Source organism: Benincasa hispida, chromosome 11, assembly GCF_027475165.1.
Source record: "Benincasa hispida cultivar pf3 chromosome 11, pf3_genome.v1.1, whole genome shotgun sequence".
Classification (NCBI taxonomy): Eukaryota; Viridiplantae; Streptophyta; class Magnoliopsida; order Cucurbitales; family Cucurbitaceae; genus Benincasa; species Benincasa hispida.
Window position 1 is genome coordinate 29,029,996 of NC_143488.1, and position 22,796 is coordinate 29,052,791.

Here is a 22,796-nt window from a genome sequence, read left to right on the forward strand (position 1 = left end):
ACTACCATGGTTCAACCATTGTACCAAAACATATTTCATAAACTTTGTAACTAGCATGCGTTTATAAACTTTAGAGAAATGCGTTGCTTGGAACTTCTTGTAAAATAACCAACATAAAGGTAACTGTCAATAAAGCATGGATTATTAAAATATTTATAAACCATTTATAAATCATTTATAGTCACTCACAGCTCGTCGAGGCTATTAATCGATTTATATGCCTCTCCTAGCACTTCTTGGCCTGAAAGGATATAATCCTCAGTTAGATTCCTTAGAATTCTCTGCAAAAGGCTTCAAGTAGCTCACTTACTAATGAAACTTTCACCAGCAAAACAACATTTCTAGTAAGACGATCATTCTAAGCGAGATTTACCACTTCTAGCGAGATTTGTGACTTTTAGCGAGATTTGTAACTTTCCAGCGAGATTTGTGACTTTCCAAACGAGATTTGTGACTTTTCTAGCAAGATTTTTGACTTCTAGCGAGATTCAACGCAAAACCAACGGGATCTTCATCCTTAGCGAGATCCTCCTCTTCCTCAACTCACTCTCGCTCTCGCTCATTTTCCTGTCTCGCTCTCGCTCTCGCTCATTTTCCTATCTCGCTCTCGCTCTCGCTTATTTTTCTATCTCACTCATTTTCTTATCTCTCGCTTGCTTTCGCTCACTATGGTGAGCTGCTTGCTTATTCTTCCCAAGCAGCTGCCTGCTTACGTACCGATTCCCTATTTCAACTTAAAAATTTCATAACTCAAAATCCAGGACTCTTCTTAAGAAACTTCCTTCTACAAACTTGTTTAGAATTGAGTTACTTTCTTACCTTAAAATATCATTCGAAAATTCTTTGTAATTTGTCCTAGAGCTTCAAATTTTCACTTCGGGCTCTGATTAATCTGAGAATCTACCTCTTCTGCAAATTCTTCACTTTTTGTTCTCCTCCGTGTGAGATCTTTCCCCTAAAAAACAACCTCAAAAACTAGATTCTCCCAGCTTTCGAACGGCATTAATCTCACTTAATTTTCTCAAGTCATTTTCCAAAACCAAGCTTCTGAAGTTCCTCTCCCTTTTATACTTTCTTCCGCCTCCCCTGTTCAAGGGCTAAACTGCCACCTCATCCAGCACTTAGTGCTTCCGGCCAATTCCCATTATTGAGTTTCTTCAATTAATTTCTTTTTCCTTCCCTTCATAACCCATGTTAGGCCTTCGCCTCATAATATAAATTTAGCGTGCATCGCATACTCCATCGTCTAACGCCCAGTGCCTATCATCTAGCGCCCTGCACCTATCGTCTAGCACCCAATGTCTATCGTCTAGCACCCAAAGTCTATTGTCTAGTGCTATTCATCTATCGTTTAACGCCAATCGTCTATCGTCTAGCGCCCAACATCTATCGTCTAGTGCCAATTGTCTAGCGCTGATGCCGATTGTGTAGTGCCGCTTACGCTATCGTCCAATGCGTAGCGCCATCGTTTAACTCGTCTAGTGCATCGTTCAGCTCCACGCAATTACTATACGATCGCCTATCGCATCGCTTAGCTCTCCGCGTATTTACTATGCGATCGCCCAGCACACGCCTACATGATCGCGTACCTCATCGTGTAGTGTGGTTCATTTACTAGACGATCGCTTACCCAATCGTATAGCACCGCTCATCTGCTACACAATCGTCCAGTGCCTTTGCTCGCACACACTTGAGGCTGCCGCAAGTCTTATCAACGCTTCATGCCTTTCAACCCATGTGTTCATCCTTAGTACCAACGCATAATTTACCCTTGCCTTCAACATTTAACCTCTACAAGCCTTGATTGCTACACACGCAACCCCATGCGTCCACACTTCTCTATCAACGCATGCCTACACTTTGCTTCCATACTTAGCAAATTTCCACTTGTTATATTATCTAAAAGCCACCCTTGACTAAGTATTTCTAACACTTAGAATTTTCTTCCTCCATCTGCCTACTTTCTTTACCTCCTTTCATAATTTTACTTAACATGCGTGTTACTCACTTATGTAGGAAAAATGGAGTATGGGGTTTACATGCTTAAGTTACATACTGATAACCAGGGATTTTATGTTTATTGGTTTGTGATAAAGCAAATAAAACAAACAATTGAGCAAAATCAAGATATGAAGTAAATATCATATATTATATATCACAAGCGTTCGTAAGAAATTGTTTACAAACTACAAGACACGGGACTTTAGGGTATCAACCCCAGCACCCATTACGTCGAGGTACTGTCAACTCTTAAGATGGATGTGACTGGTCAGAAGTACTGGCTCCATCAACAACTCTTGTTGAGGGACCAGACTCATCAACTACTTTTGTATATTTATCTTTAGTTTCGTCGGAAACTTCACGCAATACTAGCTTACTGTGAGGTTGAATGTCTTTTATGTGGTTTCTTCAAGAAAAGTAGCATTTTTCGATACAAATACTTTATTTTCTTCTAGATTGGAGAAGTATCCAACTTTTGATTCTTTTAAGTAGCCTAGAAATAAGCATACTTTTGAACGACGTTCCACTTTTTTAGGATTTTGTACCAACACATGTGTCGGGCATCCCCAGATTCTGAAGTGACGTAAACTAGTTTTACTCCTTCTTCATAACTCATAAGGTGTTCTAGAAACACTTTTAGAGGGAGCATTGTTCAAAATATAGGCAGCAGATTCTACTGCATATCCCTAAAATGAAATAGGCAACTGAGCATAGCTCATCATTGATCGAACCATGTCTAACAACGTTCCGTTTCTTCTCTCTGATATACCGTTTTGGTAAGGCGTACTAGGTGCAGAGCATTGTGACTGGATTCTATGTTCTATCAAATAGTCTTGGAATCTCAAGCTTAGATACTCTTCACCTCAATTTGATTGAGGCGTCCTAATCGTTTTACCTAACAAGTTCTCAATCTCAGCATTATACACCTTGAAGTTTTCAAGTGATTCAGATTTATGATGCATTAGGTAAACATAACCATACCTTGAATAATCATCTATCAAATTGATGAAATATTCATACCCCCCTCGTGCTGTAACATTCATTGGTCCATAGAGGTCCGAATGCACGAGTTCTAAGGGTTCTTTGGCTCTAAGACCTTTTCCAAAGAAAGATCTTTTGGTCATTTTACCTCTTTTGCTAATGAATACTTCATTGATTTTAAACATTTTGGTGTTTAAAACAACTTTTTCTTTTGTTAGTTTTAACATATATAAGTTGTTTTCTAGTTTTGTAGAACAAATAGGAATACCTCTTTTGCTAATGAACACTTCATTGATTTTAAAAGATACTTTTTACAATTGTTCAAATAAACAAGAGATAGATACAAGATTTCTTTTCATTCTTGGAAATAAAAATACATTATGTAATATAATGAATCTATCTCTAAAAACAACTTTAAATCTCCCACTGATTTTGCTGAGATAATCTCTCCTGTTCCAATCTTAAAAGTTATCTCACCTTTCGCAAGCATTCTCCAGGAACTAGTTTCCTGAAAAGAAGAACAAATATGGTTAGTGGCCCTTGAATCTATTACGTAGGTGGAGTTATCATTTTTCGCTAAATATGTTTCAACAACAAGTAACTCATATTTACCTTGTTTTGCCTTTCCAGTTTCTTTTGCTTTTTCAGCTTTCTTCTCCACAAGGTTCTTCAGGCAATTTCTTTTCCAGTGCCCATTCTGATTGCAGTGGAAACATTTTCATTTGTCTTCAACTTGAACCTTTCCTTTGCACTTAGTAGGAGTTTTCCCTTTCCCCTTACTATTTTTTAGGTAAGCTGCGCGTGTACATGATCGTTTAGGATAACTTGAGCTATCGTGTAGGCTCTTGTTTACTAGACGATGGGCAGTGTACTAAATTGTGGAGCGATTGTCTGATCCGTTTGCAAAATGAAAACTATTTTCATTTTATCCTTTAGATACGAAAACTAAATGTAACCTTCCACTATCTCGTGCGGTTATGGAGAAAAACCAACAATTATCTCATAATTATTTAATTAAAAAAATATAATCATATCATATTTATAACCTATAGTTTAATATCACATCATATGCAACATATAAACTATAGTCCTTTTCTCCTCCACTAGATATAAATCATATTTATATCCTTTTCCTCCAATTAATGTATCTCATACTCCATGTCAACTATATCATATATAATTGATCAGTTTAATCATATCATATATAATCAAACTCTCTCTTGTCAATTTGAACACTTCAAACTGACCCAAAAACTGATTCTCAACTTGAATCCATTGAGCTACCAATGGGACCTTATGGACCTGTGGCTCGAAGCTCCAACGGTACGTGAATAGCTGACTAAACTCTTTAGCCACGAGATCCACCATTCGTTAACTACCAGGCATTCCATTAAAGACCGACAACTGTACTCTTCTCACCACAAATATATTTCTATGTCCATTAGATATAACCAATCAACAATATGATAACCCTTCACAGATGCTCGTAAGTACAGTTGGGAAAATTTATCGTTTTACCCCTATAGTTACATCTAACTCCTTAAGTACCACTGATCCCTCTAATGAACAATACAACATAGTTCTATTATGTGTGGACACTTCTCTGGCCATGAGAAGATGTGTGGCGCCACATCGTTCAAGCCCCAGAATCAGCCTTTAAGGGTGTAATCTATCTACTTACCCCTGTTTTGGGGAATGAGTGAATTTCATCTTGTGTAGCTTAGTTCCCAGCTTCCAAATCAGACAAATCCCCAAAGTGGTAGGTTTGAGTTGGCAATCTAGCCACTCGCACCCATGCAAATCAAAGGACCGCCCTCAAAGGTAGAAGTTCCCAACTCACTCAGGATTGAGGTCATGTTACCTATGATCATCCTAGTGAAATGAAGTCTCTGTCATGAACGGCGTTATATAACGAGATGATAACACTTCGTGGCCCAGTCTTATACAAACTCCTTTTTATAGTATGCCCCTGCTCACATGTCTCCACATGAATGATCAAGATTAAACCATCTATAGCAAGTCACAACACTTGTAACTATTCTACAAAGCGGGCCGCATCCGTTGCATTACCAGGATAAGGTTTCCCTCCTATATCCATATACTACAGACTATTTTGGTTATCACTTAAGGCATGATCCACCTGTATGTCTCCACATATATGCTTAAGTTACAATGACAACCAGGGATCTTAGTTTATTGGTTTGTGGTAAAGCAATTGAAACATCCAATGTTTCATAGACAACAGTGAAGAAAAATATCATATATTATTACATCACAAGCGTTTGTTCAATACAGTGTTTACAAACTACAAGACCCAACGAGAGTTTAGGGCATCACCCCCAACAAAAGTTATATTCTATTTTGTTCATCATCGCATTTATGCGAAATTGTAAGAAGTTCTTCGGAAGAGACTCTATAATAAAACTGACTTGACTATTCTTATCAATGACAACTCCATTTTCTCCTGTCACGTTAAAATGGACCATCATGTCCAGGACATGTTCTCTAACAGAGGTCCCTTCTTTCATTAGATAGTTATAAACGTATTTGATGGCATCATGTCTAAGGGAGAAGTACGACTATCCAAGCATCCCTTGTAGAGATTCCATAATCTCTTTAGTAGTATCCTAACCATTGTGTTTCTTAGCCAATACATGAGATATGCTAGCAAGAATGTAGACTCAGGCTTTGTTGTTTGCCTTTGTCCACCTGTCATATGCATCCCGAACATTTCGGTTTGCATTTGAGCCAGAGTTTGGAGGACATTCCTTAGTTAAAACAAACCTTAGATCATCAAGAACCAGTATTGTGTTTAATTTTGATTTCCACATTGCATAATTGTCCCCATTAAGTTTTTCGGAAGCAAGTAACTGTACTATTGAGCTAGTCATGCTGAAAATATATATATATATATAATTAATAGTGAATTGCCATTAATTTTAATCCAATATTATTTAGCAAAAGTAATAATGAACCCATCATTATTCTTATTGCAATGATACTTCAGAGGTTTAGAGTAACATCCACGTAGGGGTAGTTTGCTACTCCTCCTTTTGAATCGAGAGAATCTTGGCTAATCACTATTACCAGAATAACTCATATTCCAATAGATCTTTTTAGCTATCGTTACTTTAGTCAATAAGTTATTAACTGATAACTGGCAGAAATGCCAGTTATTATAAGCCTTTTATTTAGAATCATGAGGGCTAATAAGTAGAAAATGTGGTGATAATACTTAGAATTTGCAAAAAATTGAGTTTTGCATCAATTAGCACCTAGATCCTCACTGACTCTAATATTATGCGTTACTCCATGCCAAAGTGTCTATTTTTATAGCTATCGCAGGAATCAAATGCATGCGTTTGAAATAAACAATCACAGACAGTCGTATGCGTCCATCACATGGAAGTTAAGGTGATCGTATGCGTCCAACGCATGGAAGTTAAGGTGATCATATGCGTCCAACGAATGGAAGTTGTGGTAATCGTATGCGTCCAACGCATGGAAGTTGTGGTAATCGTATGCGTCCAACGCATGGAAGTTGCGGTAATTAAGCGAATGCGGTGATCAATTGGAAATTGCGGCCACGGAGTGACAACCATAATAGAAGGACGATTGCAAGATGGGTAGAATGTGTTGATGCTTCAGCTGAATCAAGCTTGGATGCATACCTTGGGAGTATCAACAAGATAAGGCGATGTGACATTGTCCATACCGTGACAAAAGCATCAGTGAACCATAACACAATCATTATAGCTGTTGGCGTTTAAACTTTATAAATAGCCTTTTCGACCTTCATTTCAAGACATCCGAATTTTTGCCTCAAGGTAGAAGTTTGTGATCACATATGAGAGCTTGAACGAGATTTTCAGTGAGAATTCTTCATCTCCACAAACCAAACCAAGTGACGACCAGAGCTTTCGCCGGAGATAGAGCTCGAGAGAGACATCTCCACCATTCATCCATGGCACCACCGGCAGCCTTGACGCAGAGTCCTTCCTTTCTCTTCTAATCTCTATGTTGTATTACATTTTAGTTTAAGATATTAAGATATTTGTGATCAATGCAAATCTTAACTCCTTCATTGTCGTCCTCTTCATCATCTTCATCTCTATCATAGTTTATCTTCAGAATTTATTTATCAAAGACAATCGCATGCTTAATCGTGTAGCCTAGAGATAGGACACATAAAGCAACCCACCGAGAGGTGTGCGTTGGGCGAGTATAGTGAGTTAATCCTCTTTCTTGGTGAAAGGCTGTAGCAATGCCTGTCTATGGGTTGTTGCATTGCTTGTCTATAAGTTAAATAGTCGTGTTTAACTGCCTGAGAAGGTAAGAGATGGAACGCACTAAAGCAAAGTTCGCATTGTTCCTAGAGATAGGCACAATCTTATGCTCGACGCAACCATGCACTATAGAGATATAGTCATATGGCTGACCACCGAGAGGTGTGCGACATGTTAGTGCAATGAGCTGGGATTACTCGGGCGATTTAAGATAATAAACATTACTACGCGTTAATGGTTGTTGTGTCTATACTTATTTTCATTGCAAGTCTTCTATTGTTCAATCTGTTTAGTTAGGAATAGGAATAGTGTGTACATCCATTAAACTTCTTTTTTTTTTCCTTTTCATTGCCTCAAACGCATTGCTTCACAAGAATTATTGAGTGAAAAGTCCCTGTGTTCGACCTCGGATTACCCAAGAAACTTGCGTTTGTGTTATACTTGGCGCGAGCATAAGAAAACTTGTGATAGGAACGTGTGGTCATTGCATATTAGTTTAACACATCTTCATTCCGGCACATGACCTCAGACGCATGGGTGAAAATGCATAAGCCATATCTAACGCATGAATTTATGTACAGCCCCATCCGTCCATAATAAATAAATAAACAGTCCTTTCCTAAATTCCAACAAGTTTTTGGTGCCATTGCCGGGGACTTGGCAGCTAATTTTTTGTGAAGTTTTTGTGTTTTAACAGGCACCCTTTCAATTTTAGGCGTATTGTAGATTGTGCGACCAAGTTGCAAACAATATTTGAAGTATAGGCAATGCGTCAAAAGTCAATTATTGACCCCGAGATAGAAAGGTTATCTGTCGCATGAGTTGGAAGTAGTCTTAGACACATGACAACCATCATGTGTCCAACAATTGCTGGAAGCTCCAATAGTTAGGGCGAGCCCCCTTGACCCAAGCAGTTGAGAACCATCTCTTGCATGGGAGACTCCTTGCGGTGACAACACTCCAATTTCTCTAGGGATGTCTTATACTCTATCTTTTACATTGCTTTTTTAATTTAGTTTATTATTTTTATTTATTGTTATTTTGGATATGCAGCTGCTTCCTTGATTGTGGTGCATCTGCTCCTTGTAGGTGCGATAATAACTCTCCTCGGTGCACAATTATAACCGAAGAATCCTCCACATCCTTCAACGCATGGCTTCAATCGCATGAACTCCAATGCATTGTCGCATGCGTTCTTCTATTTAAGGTTCTATTCTTGCTATCTTTTATGCCTTATCCTTTTGAAATTCTCTTTGTCTGACTGCAGTTCTTTGAGATGCGTCTATAATGGTACAAACAATTCACTGCGTCCTCTAACTAGTATCACAAGGCACCCCTTACTTTTAATAGCCTCTTCAAAGTGTGAAAGTCTAGTTTTATTGTGTGCAAACCCTTGCTCAAACATTTGTTGTCACATTCCTGTTGAGTTTGTTTTTAGCTTTCAATGAGAATGCTGCCACCCTCTAAGTTTGGGGGGGTGGCAGCGGTCTCGGATAATTGCATTCATCACATTGCGATCATTCCTTCAAAAAAAAATTGAAAATAACAACTCCACTGCCAACGCAATGGGGAAACCCACGTTGACAAGAGTTGAGTTATAAAAGGCACTTACCCGTAATTGGATGTCCGCATGACACCCGTGGGGGCAAGCCAAAACGAAGGTAAGTCACAAGGATCAACGCATAAACGCAATTCCTCTGTCTGGCGCAAGCCAACTTAAGCAAGACATGAGTTGAGTTGAATATGGAATGCAACCGAAGTTGGATGCCCGCATGACACACGTGGGGTAAGCCAAAACGAAGAGCGTAACCAGGTTCAATGCCGCATTAGAATAAGTAAACGAATAAGCTTGAATTGTTTTGAACGAACGCATTTTCATGAGCTGAACGAAAAGTTGCGGAGAATGAATAAAAAGTTTTTGAGCAAAGGCTTTCCGAATTTAACTTAAAAAATATCTCTTTGGAGAAGAAGTCGAAGTAGAGGAGAGCACTGCGTCCATAGTTAGAGGCACGATAAAATTATATTTTGAGAAGATGGTCATCGTAAAAAGACGCCGGAAGGTGAGTTAAAATTTATTGAGTATAATGCATGCTTGAGGACAAGCATGATTCTAAGTTTGGGGGGGTGATAACTGGCAGAAATACCAGTTATTATAAGCCTTTTATTTAGAATCATGGGGCTAATAAGTAGAAAATGCAGTGATAATACTTAGAATTTGCGAAAAATTGAGTTTTGCGTCAATTAGCACCTAGATCCTCAATTACCCCAATATTATGCGTTACTCCATACCAAAGTGTCTATTTTTATAGCTATCACAGGAATCAAATGCATGCATTTGAAATAAGCAATCACTGACAAATGCATGCGCCGAAGCCAGGTGATCGTAAAGACAAACGCATGCGCTGAAGGTTGGATTGTATGCGTCCATCATATAGAAGTTGTGGTGATTGTATGCGTCCAACGCATGGAAGTTGCGGTAATCGTATGCGTCCAACGCATGGAAGTTGTAGTAATCGTATGCATCCAATGCATGAAAGTTGCGGTAATCGTATGCGTCCATCGCATGGAAGTTGCGATGATCAAGCGAATGCGGTGATCAATTAGAAATTGCGCCACGGAGTGACGACCATAATAGAAGGACGATCGCAAGACGGGTAAAACGCATTGATGCTTTAGTTGAATCAAGCTCGGATGCATACCTTGAGAGTATCAACAAGATAAGGCGATGTGACATTGCCCATACCGCTACAAAAGCATCAGTGAGCCATAACACAATCATTATAGCTATCGACGTTTAAACTCTATAAATAGCCTTTTGGACCTTCATTTCAAAACATCCAAATTTCTGCCTCAAGACAGAAGTTTGTGATCACAGATAAGAGCTTGAATGAGATTTTCAGTGAGAATTCTTCATCTCCACAAACCAGACCGAGTGACGATCGGAGCCTTCGCCGGAGATAGAGCTCGAGAGAGACATCTCCACCATTCATCCATGGCACCACCGGTAGCCTTGACGCAGAGTCCTTCCTTTCTCTTCTAATCTCCGTGTTGTATTACATTTTAGCTTAAGATATTAAGATATTTTGTGATCAATGCAAATCTTAACTCCTTCATTGTCGTCTTCTTCATCATCTTCATCATCTTCATCTCTATTATAGTTTATCTTCAGCATTTATTTATCAAAGACAATCGCATGCTTAATCGTGTAGCCTAGAGATAGGACGCATGAAGCAACCCACCGAGAGGTGTGCGTTGTGCGAGTATAGTGAGTTAATCCTCTTTTCTTGGTTAAAGGCTGTAGCAACGCCTGTCTATGGGATGTTGGATTGTTTGTCTATAAGTTAAATAGCCACATCTAACTGCCTGAGAAGGTAAGAGATGGAACGCACTAAAGCAAAGTTCACATTGTTCCTAGAGATAGGCACAATCTTATGCTCGACGCAACCATGCACTATAGAGATATAGTCATGCAGCTGACCACCGAGAGGTGTGCAACGCGTTAGTGCAATGAGCTGGGATTACTCGGGTGATTTAAGATAATAAACATTACTATGCGTTAATGGTTGTTGTGTCTCTACTCATTTTCATTGCAAGTCTTCTATTGCTCAATTCCATTTAGTTTGGAGTAGGAATAGTGTGTACATCCATTAAACTTCTTTTTTTTCTTTTCATCGCCTCAAACGCATTGCTTCACAACAATTATTGAGTGACAAGTCCCTGTGTTCGACCTCGGATTACCCAAGAAACTTGCGTTTGCGTTATACTTGGCGCGAGCATAAGAATACTTGTGATAGGAACGCGTGGTCATTGCATATTAGTTTAACGCATCTTCATTCCGACGCATGACCTCAGACGCATGGGTGCAAACACATAAACCATGTCTAACGCATGAATTCATGTACAACCCCATCCATCCATAATAAATAAATAAACAACCCTTTCCTAAATTCCAACACTAACACTAAGTAATTCCTGTAAGCGTGACCCTCCATTTTTTGACCTTAGAGATTGGAGTCAACAAGCTACCGAATTTCGAAAGACAATGCTGAAAACAAACCTATGAGACTCTATCCATTTCTGAAATTCACGATGTTCCGAATCCCATGATACAACCCTCATAAATGGTGGTCTCTCCCAAAGCAGACTTGCAAGCACATCATGGAAATCTCACGGTGCAACCTAATGGGGGAGACCGTAGGATGTGTGGACATACTTCCTTCACCCACTTACTATGAAAAACTTCCCCTATTCTCCTTGTTATTGACTCATGCAAAATTTTCGTATTGAAGGCTACTCCCATGGCAACTCGAAGCCAAGCATGAATCCCACGTTTTGGACTTTTAGGATGTGGGAGCTAAAAACATTTTTCTTCCCGCTGAATTTGCTTTATGGTTAACTCTAAGTGAACATGCATTTATTTTTGTTATGGGTTTTAAAGTCTAATTCATTTTATAAAACTTAAAACTTAGACAAACCCTATAATATTCATCTAACATGCTTCATATAACAATTATATAAACATCCATTCCATGCAATAATATAACAAATTATATCATAACTTATGGAACCCTAAACATGCATACTATACATTATATCATTTACAACATACTTTCAATGCATGCTACATGCTTATCCTATGGTGGGATTTAAATCTACATGGAATACTATATGCACATAGCAGACAAATTATTTAAACTATACATCCACAATGCACATTTAAATAAACACACACTACAATGGACTGGTTTTGGCATCCTAAACTAGCAAAGCAACTGAATTATTACAATAATAGTTTAAAAATTAGTCTTGAACCGGACCCTAACACTTCGAAATAGCTCGAACCACTTGAAAACCCCTCGAATCGACTCAGAAACACCAAAAATTGGCAAAACAAGTCGAATCGGACTGGTTCAAACCATCTAGACCATCTGAGCCAATAGTTGGGCCCACGCGGGCTGATGGGTCAGGAAAGTAGGTCAAATCTTGGGTTTAGGAGGCGTGCAGGTTTAGAGCCTTCACAAACCAGGTCAAACGCAGACATGGGTCGAGTCTGGTGCTGCTACACATGAGTTAGGCATCATCTCGAGTCGGGTCATGGAGCGGGTCTCGGGTATGGAAGGTGTTTCCAGGTCTTGAAGCTCTTTTCCTTCAAATTGGAAGTTGTCCTCTTTATTGAAACCATTCGATTACAATCTAAGATTAACTCTAATGACTCTTGAAAATTTATAAATCTTTCTATTCTAGAGACATTAAAGCCCATTAAGCACCAGGAAAATACAATAATTAATATAAATTTGAAGGAAAAAATGCCAAAGACCAATAAATCCATTTTAGCACACATACATCTATCACATGAATAAATACCCGCAAATTAAAAATTAACCAAAAAATTGAGTACTTTAAGCATGCTCTGATACCATTTGAAGGTGTTACCTATTAACATGCAGAAGCAATTTAGATATTAAGCACTCTAATTTCATTAATTTATAGGAAATAAGCATGTATGTTCAAAACTAAATTAGGGTTTAGATAAACAACCTTTGTAGAACCCTCAATTACTCCAAATTCTCCACTAATTCTTATCATGAACTCAACATCGACTACCATAAGAATCTTCCCCACTATCCTCCAGCCTTGAAACGGGTTGTTGGACTCAAAGAAAAGTTTGTAATTACATGCGTTTGACATACATACCTCTTATTGATGAATGTTACAAATTGGGTTTGACATCTGCACATACAGTGACATCTATTACTACATGGTAAGAGATTTATAATCTTACATTTCCCAAATATATGATATGAATATTATTTAATATTATCTTTTTCATCGTACAGAATAATTTTATCGAAAATGTACAACAATATTCAGTACAGTATAACTTACCAAAGTTGGGTTCAATGTGTGACCAAACATTGGTTAACATAGAAAGTATTATTCAACAAACAAGACGACTCAATGTTGCTGAAATTGATCGAAAATGTATTCATCGTAGACGACAACGACAACAAGGCGAATTTAATTTAGAGGCACACGAAGATAACCCCCTATTAAGTAAGCGCCAGAGGGGTTGTTTTTAAACTTCATGTAAACTTCTATTTTGAAATTAAAGAACTAATTTCTCTTTTTCTAAATAAGACTCTACCATATACATTAGATCTATTCTTTTTATTTGTAGAGAGATGTACTACTTACTCAAGTCAAATTTTATTTTTAATATGGGTGCAGACTAATTAAGTTTTCATTCCAGATTAAATATATAATTAAGTTTAGTAATGGAAAAATTTGTTACTTAATTTTTTTTTTATTCAATATTGCTTCAAGATAGTGTAAACACTCAATTACAATAGCTCTCTCTCTCTCTCTTTGACAAAATTAGTTATATAGAGTATTTAAAGGTACCTAAGATTTGTGACAAAACTGTAACCGAATGTAGTTTATTTCACTTCTATTCAACAATCTCCACCTTGAAATGAACTACAACTTCTCTGATCTGATTTTCTCTGCTTTAACCTTTGTCACTCAGCTCAAACCCTATTATATCAAGGCATTTCTGGAGCTTGAGCTGAGTGACTGTTTTTGTCAACATATCGGAGGCATTTTCTGAGGTATGAACTTTCAGAACTTCAATCTACTTAGCTTCTATCTGCTGTCATATGAAATGAAATATCACATCAATATGTTTTGTTCTGTTATGGTACTGTGGATGCTTTGACAAATGAATTGTACTCTGATTATCACAAAAGATCTTCACTGTGTCTTGTTTAATTCTAAAATCACTTAGGAGACACTTTAGCCATAGGCCTTCCTTCACTACTGATAATGCTATGAACTCTGCTTCAGTAGTAGAAAGAGCTACTACTGATTGTAAGGTAGCCTTCCAGCTTAGGACACATCTTCCAAATAGGAAGATATACCCCGATAATGACCTCCTCTTGTCGAGATCTCCTGCATAACCAGCTCTGGTTCACTGTTTGATAGCTGTTGGTACTTAAGTTTAGCATTAGTAGTACCCTTTAGGTACCTCATAATCCACTTTGTAGCCTCCCAGTGTCTCTTACCTAGATTAGCCATGTATCTACTCAACAGGCTAGTAGCATAGGCTATATCAAGTCTTGTGGACACCATTAAATACATCAAACTTCCCATAGCTTGGGAATAAGGAACTGTTGACATAATTTGCTGATGCTCAATGTCTGAATCTTTAGGTGAATTTTCTGCTGAAAGCTTGAAATGGTTGGCTATTGGAGTAGTCACAGCTTTAGCTTCTATCATCTGATACCTTTTCAACAATTTACTGTAGTATTGTGACTGATCAATGCTTAGAATGCTTGTTTTTCTATTTCTAATAATGTCAATACCAAGTATTCTAGTTGCATTTCCCATGTCTTTCATCTCAAACTCTAATTTCAATAGATCTTTTACTTTGTTCAGCTCTTTTATTGTTGCTCCTGCTAGAAGCATATCATCCACATATAAAAGCAAGTAAATAGGATGTGTATAGGACTCTGTATTAATATAAACACAGCTGTCATAGAAGCTTCTGTAGAAACCATTCTTCTGAACAAAGTCACTAAACCGTCTGTTCCAGCATCTTGGGGACTATTTGAAGCCATAGATGGATTTTTTTCAACAGGCAAACACAATCTTCCTCCCCTTTGACCTCATATCCCTTCGGTTGGCTCATGTATATAACTTCCTCTAGGAAGCCATGTAGAAAAGTTGTTTTTACATTTAGTTGCTCTAGCTCTAGGTTGTTTTGAGCCACAATTGACAATAGTAATCTGATAGAAGTCTGTTTAACCATTGGAGAAAAAATTTCATTAAAATCAACACCTGGCCTCTGTGTAAAGACCTTAGCAACCAACCTCGCTTTAAATCTAGGTCCTTGATCATTAGAGAACCCTTTCTTCAGCTTGTACACCCATTTGGATGCAATTGGTTTGCATCCTTTTGGCAAGGATGTTAACTCCCATGTATTATTTCTCACCAGTGAATCAATCTCTTCATTCATAGCTTCTATCCACATATTAGCTTGAGAACAACTAACTACTTCCTAAAAGGTTAAGGGTTCTGCATCATTAGACAAATCAGTAGTATTCAAGACTAAGTAGTCTTCATAACTTGATGGTGGGACAATGTTTCTTCTCTGCCTATCTCTAGCTAGGCAGTAACTTCTCAATTCTGATTCTTCTGGCTCAATATCAATAATAGCATCTTCTACTTCTTCTTTTTGATGAGGTAGTTGATCAAAGTGTGATTCAGAGCTTGAAGGATCAGAAGTAGGAACTAGAACTTGCTCCACCTCAATTGTATCACTCTTCTCTTGAGGTACTGAAACATTTGGATTAGTTTTCTACATATACATTTCTTCTTCCCTGAAAATCAAATCTCTACTAGTTATGCATATTTTCTCAATAGGGTGCCACATTCTATACCCCTTAACACCTTCTGTGAAGCATAAAAACATACACTTCACAGCTCTGGCAGCAAGCTTCCCTTTACTTTGATGAACATAGCCAGTGCAGCCAAATACCCTCAGGTTATTCAGGTTAGGTAACTGCCTGGTCCATCTTTCTTCAGGGGTTAGAAGGTTAAGAGATGCATGAGGGCATCTATTCAGTGTATAGACTGTATATGAAGCTGCCTCTGCCCAAAACTTCTCAAGTAGCAAAGCATCAGATAGTAAGCTTCTAACCCTCTCCATTACTGTTCTGTTTAACCTTTCTGCTACCACATTTTGTTGGGGTGTGTACCTAACTGTCTTGTGTCTTAATATGCCCTACTGTCTACAATAAACATTGAACTCTGCACAATATTCAAGCCTATTATTTGTTCTAAGACACTTAATTTGACAGTTAGACATTTTCTCAATCATCACTTTCCATTCTTTAAACTTTTCAAATATTAAATCCTTAGATTTAAGGAAATAGATCCAGATTTTTCTTGAATAATCATCAACAAATGTAATGAAATACTTGGCACCACTCAATGATTGATAAAGTGAAGGACCCCATGATAACGGGCAGAATGCACGTTATCATAGTGCTAAGTTCTTAAACAATGTTAGATTACGTTGATAAAACATGTTAAATTGCATCCATCAAGCATCAATTTCATAATATTGCAGTCGCATGCGTTCATCGCATATGAACAGTTGATTTTAGTGTTTTTATGTAGATTATGCGTTGACGTAATGCAAGAATTGCGATCATAGGAAATCATCGGTCGAGCACAACTTCACCGCAAGGCTTTGCGATGATTGTACTCGCAAACATTCGCCCGAGAAAGATTGCCGCAACTTGATCAGGGCAACATGGTGGGCGCATCTGGGTGAAAGGATAATTAATCACGATGGGAAAGAAAGCTGATGACAGTCGAATCCGAATTAAGTTGACAGCCAATAACAATCACAAGTACATTAAGCTTTTTGGTGACAAATATTCGGGTCATCAGTCAGGAATTAAAGTCGTCCCATATGTACAATCATGAGAGAGAAGCCACCGTTCACCTTGGATGTTCTATAAATACCAGGGGCATCCTTCAGAAAAGAGGTTCACCAGTTCACCATTCTTTAGTTCGAAGTTTCATACGTCCTTGTTCATAGTTTTCTTTCGTTTTAAGGCGGACGCGAGAGAGAAGGTTGTGCCGATAGATCGTTCCGATAAGCTTGGGAGAGCGTCGAAAGCTTCAAGGATAGAGAGACGGTCGACGCCTGCAAAAGTGGGAACATCTTTAGAACCGAATAGAGATTATAGTGTAAAAGCCTCGGTTAACAAGGAATTGCTACCAGGCTCTCTACCTTTAACTTCCATTGTCATTTTGTACTCCACTTATTTATCGAAATGGAATCTATTTCTCTATATCTATTCACTCTCTATTATTTACGCATGAGTAGCTGAATTAGTTGAATAGGTTGAGAAGCATTTAGCTAGCACAACTAGGGAATCTTCATGCTATGTGATTATCTTGTATTATATATGATTCATTTGTCCATTAGAGATACTCGGGAGGGTAGTCTAAGGATAGGATCTAGACTTGGGAAGGTCAGGTTAGAATCTAGGCTTGGGAGAGTCAGATTAGAATGCATAATCAAGAGATAGGATCTTAGGAATGAGCACTATTTGTTATCAAAGCATCACATGCATCCTAGAGATAGGATATGATTGTATGCAGTCACCTTGCTTTTATGCATTTTGCATCATCGCATAGGACAAGAGTAGAGACTTAGGGATAAGCTCTATGGACACTTTTGCATTCAACACATGCGTCCTACACTTAGGAGTATCGCATTTGCATTGGAAAATGACTTGCTGTGCATGGTGGTAGCATGATCGCATAGTCTGACGCATTCCCAAGTAACGCTAGCTAAAGATCTTCTCAACCTGTGTTCGACCCTGGACTTACCAGGAAACTCAGTGGAATTTACACTTGGATTCCATTGAGGAAACTTGAGTGCACAACGCAATTTCATCAACGCATATCATCCACATTTCCATTCAATAAAAATTAAGCATCACCCCATAGGTCGGAATGGACATAGTCGAGGATGGCCTTGGTTGTATGTTGTGCCTTTGCAAAGCTCTGCCTAGTAGCCTTCCCTATTACACAGTGTTCACAAAAGGATAGGCTCTGATGTACTCCCTTAGGTAGAATACCTTGGTTGGCTAAAGCTTGTAGACCTTTGGCACTGATATGAGAGAGACTTTTATGCCATAGGTCTCCTTCAGTAGGTTGATTATGACTCACAATCAAGGCTGAGTGTACTTAATGAACACTTTACACTACATACACTCCATTTATCTTCACCCCTCTAAGGATAGGCTTGCTGTTCTTCAGCACTTCACAATATCCTTCCTTGCCACGGTATTCACAGCCAATAGAATCAAGCATGCCTAGTGAAATTAGATTTCTCTTCAGCTTAGGCACATGTCTGACATTTCTTAAAAGCTTGACTTTTCCATCATCTAACTTCAATGAGACTGAACCAATCCCAACAACTGGACATGAGTTATTGTTTCCCATGTAGACTGAACCTCCATCCAATTCTCTGTAGGTACTGAACCAACCCTTGTGAGGTGTCATATGGAATGAACACCATGAATCTAGAACCCAATCTAGGTTCTTATTTGCTTCTTCCTCTGCCCTACAATTAGATGTAGCCAAAGTATCAAAATAAAAGTAAGAATCTTCACAAACTGATGCTTCACCTGACTGGTTTAGTTGGACTTTGGGTTGTGGCTGAGATTGTTTATTTTTCTGCTCATTTTTCCACTTGAGTGTTCTACAATCTTTGATCAAATGTCCAAGCTTTTTACAGTATTTGCATCTGACCTTGGACTTTTCTTTTCCCCCTTCTTCATTTGAGCTTTGTTTGCCTTTCTCCTTGTTATTTTTTGCTTGTAATGAGTTCCATTTCTTTGATTTTAAGAGCAGAAATAATGATATCAGTAGTAATGGAATCTCTCCCATACTTCAGGGTTGTCTTCACTTCTCTGTAGGATTCCGGCAATGAGTTAAGAAGCACAAATGCTTCATTGTCTGCCCCGATTTCTTCTCTTTGAGTTTTAATCTCAGTAGTTATTCTTTTGAAACCATCTAAGTTTTCTGTTAAAGGCTTCAATGCATTCATCTTAAATGTAAAGAACATTTCCCTTAGGAAAAGTTTATTAGGCAGATTCCTAGTTTCATAAAGCTCATTCAATTTGTTCCACATCTTGTAGGTTGCCTCCTGGGCGATTACTTGCCATTAAACATTATCTAACAAGTTCAAAACGAGTGTTCCATGAGCAGTAAGCTCCATATTTTCTTTTTCTTCTTCTGTCACTATACTTGGCAGCTTTGCTGGATCATCAAGGGCCTTATGTGCCCTGTGCTATCCCAAGATAGCCTTTATTTTGGCCTTCCACAGACCAAAGTCATCTTTTCCATCAAATTTCTCGATGTCTACCTTGCAACTACCATTTTTGAACTGAAAGTTCGACTAAAAGACTTGAAGATTATTGCTTCTTTGAATCTTGACTAATCTTGAAGCTTTCTTGCAGACTCTGATACCACTTGTAGGGCTTGAAATGCAGAAGCAGGTAAGAATGCAAGACGGATTTATAAAGTCTTCTTGAGCCGAAAGTGAACGAAGGCCCTTACACGACTATCAGATACCCCTTGCTTCAGATAAACGTTAGGTCGTGTGTAGGATGTACAAACTTGGTGACATACGATCTCAGCCTTACTCTTCAATGGCTGAGATTAGAATCATAAACTTCTGCTGGATAAACTCTTCGACTGACTTATCTTTTCTTTTCCTTTCGTAGAGAAAGAATCGAGAGAAAAGAAAAGAGAGGAATGTCGGGAGGCTACCGAAATTCGCTAAGGCGAGGAATCTTCGATTGTCTAGGTGATGGAGGTAAAGCAGGGGTGACTAGATGATAAGGCAGGAATCATCTAGACGATGAGGCTTTGGTGAAGGTCGTCTAGATGATGGTCGTCTACACGATGAGGCTTGCAGAAGTAAACGATCGTTGGGTAAAGCTAAACGATTGTTTAGGTCAGGGGGGGTATACAAAAAAGGAAGACGATAAGAAGAAGAAGATGAACACGATCGTTTACGTGGTTCAGCCAAGGAGGCCTACGTCCACGGAGAAGCTGACGAAGTTTTTTTTTATTCAAGATTGCTTCAAGATAGTGTAAACACTCAATTACAATAGCTCTCTCTCTCTCTTTTTTTAAACAAAATTAGTTATATAGAGTTTTTAAAGGTAGCTAAGGTTTGTAACAAAACTGTAACCGAATGTAGTTTATTTCACTTCTATTCAACATTTCTTAATTCAAGAATTTTGTTCTTTTATTCAGAAAAGCCGCAATAAATATAAGTTTCCCTAATTTACTTGATTCTAATAAAGCATCAAAATACTTATAATTTAATTAATTGGACATGATAGTGTTCCATATCAACTAAAAGACAACATTAAATATAATGAAAATAACTAGACCAAAACTAATAAATTGAAATAGCTATAATTTAATTAATTTTGTTTCTTTGTTTCCTAGACTTCTTTTTTCCTAGAGTTTCTTCACACTTTTCTGTATTATTTATTTATATTATTTATATGGAGATCCTCTCCTGGTGTACCTCCAAACTGGCTAGCCGCTTAAATCATTTGTAGCATGAATGGTTTCATCTCAAATCTTGTGTCATTGAAGTCCAAACATATGATTCCTAGTGAGAAATCATACAAGATCGACAATGCGTACTCATTAATCCATATGTTTCGATCATGTGCTAAGAGAATGGGATTGTCCTGTGCGTCTATGTTATTGGCAAGATTTGGTGCGTTGGGTTGATCTTGTTGGTTCGCCATATCTTTGTCTTTGTCTCCTACACCTTTGTTCTGGCTCTTTTATTGAAAGTCCTTTCAATTTCAGGATCGATATCAAACTCTAGTTGAGTATGGTCGCTCATATACCATTTGCAAAATTCTGGCAAAAGTTGCAAAGGTGGAGGAAGCTTACGAACAAAGCCAAAAAAATTATAAAAAAGAAAAAAAGAAAAAGAAAAAACCAAATTAGTTATCTTCAATCTTAATCCCTAACAACGACACCAAAAACTTGTTGTGTGCTTAATCATGTTCAATAATGTGATAATAATCTCTAATAATTCACTTAACTTTACTCTTAAACATCCCAAGTATAAACTAGATAGGAGATAGTCTCAATGAGGACTGAGGTCGAACACGAGGATTTCGATTAAAGTAAGAACAAATTTAGCTAATAGTTCTCTATTGTTGAACGCAGGGGTGTATTTTTCAATAAATGGTGATGTGGTTGATGTTGTGGAATGCATAAACTAAGTAAATGTAAGTAAATTGTTGAGAGTGTAGAGATGAATGTGTGATGTAATAAGAAAAGAAATATATAAGAGTACGAAACTGGAACAAACAATCCTCAAACCGTTGGACTTAATGATAAGCTTGTGCTCATGTTCATAACCTTTAGGACTCCACCTCTCATTGAGTTAGCCACATGAATCATGTCTCTATGATGCATGCTTAGATTACTTGAAATGTAAGAAAATCTTTCTCTCTAAACACGACACTTACTTGAGTTAAGGAAATCCACAATCACTTGCTCTCTCATGTAGTTGATTGCTACCTCATGATTCCAGTGGTTAAAAGAAATCAAGTGTTGGATTTAATGCTTCATTACTCGAATGAACATTTGCTTAATCATTAAGCTCACCGGGATGAGGATTAACTCATCCCGATTCACTAAGGATTTAGCTATTCATGAGAAGGAAAATAAAAGTGGAAGAGATAGATGATGAAGTCATGATATGTTTATTAAGATGGAAAGAAGTTTGTCACAAGATAAAGTGGGAGTGTTTAGAAATAGAAATATAGAAAATGGTGAAAATAAAACAAAAGATGAATAGACAGAGATAATAATCGCTAATAGTTGTCTCTTGCTTACTTTGGTCTGAGATGTCTGTGATTCTATGTTTTGCAGTGGACTATGGAGAATATCCTTTTCTAGTCTTCTTCTCTGGCAGTGATGATGGATGCTGTTCAAGGAAGATCGTCTTGGGAATGGGGGAGGAAGGTTCTCTCAAATTTCACTCGAATTCTAAAGAATATTCTTCTTTCTTGGAAAATGGTGTGTATCTACTCTCACTGATTATCTATTTCTTAATTTGGGGCTGAGGTATATATATAGCTAGATGCGGGGACCACTTTTTCCACACAAGACAGTGCAGGCACATTAGGTAACTTTTGCGCGTTCATTTCTACAATTGTCGATGGTCCTCTCAGATGCATTTGACTTTCTGGTTTATTGCTTAAGCAACTTCACCGCATGACTTGTCTTTGGATTTCCCGTTCTTCCGGCTAGATCTTTGGATCTGCTTTTCTTCTTGAGCTACTTAGCCACATGGGTCATTTTTTGATCTAGCACATGGTTCCTTTGTCTTTGCTTTTTGCCTATATTCTTGCATATATAACGCATTAGTTACATGATTTTCATTTAGACCCTCTTTTGAACTCAATGAATGCATGGAAAGCAATTTTGCTTTACTTTTCTACGAATCTAATGATTTTCTCATCAAATATTCCTAAATATTCTAACTTTAAGAGACAATAATTTGTAGAAATACAAGCTATCAGTAAATAAAAACCAAGCACATCCTCAATACTCCAAACCATTTTGTTTCGTTTATGGCAAAAGTGGGCATACTGCTCGAATTTGCACATTTCATAAATGAGAACCTATGTCTCAGACTAATGGTACCAAAAAGCCAATTGTGGCTGATAAGTGATATATATATATAGTTCAAAGTATTGAAGGATTGTGGGCTGATTCTGGAGCCAATAGACATGTTTGTTATGACAAAAATTGGTTCAAAGTTTATACTTCTTTTGAGAAGCTTAAAATAATAATACTTGGTGATTCACATGCCATCCAAATTTTAGTAATTGGTGAGGTTGAATTAAAATTCACCTCTGGAAGTGTTCTAACTCTGAAAGATGTGCTTTACAA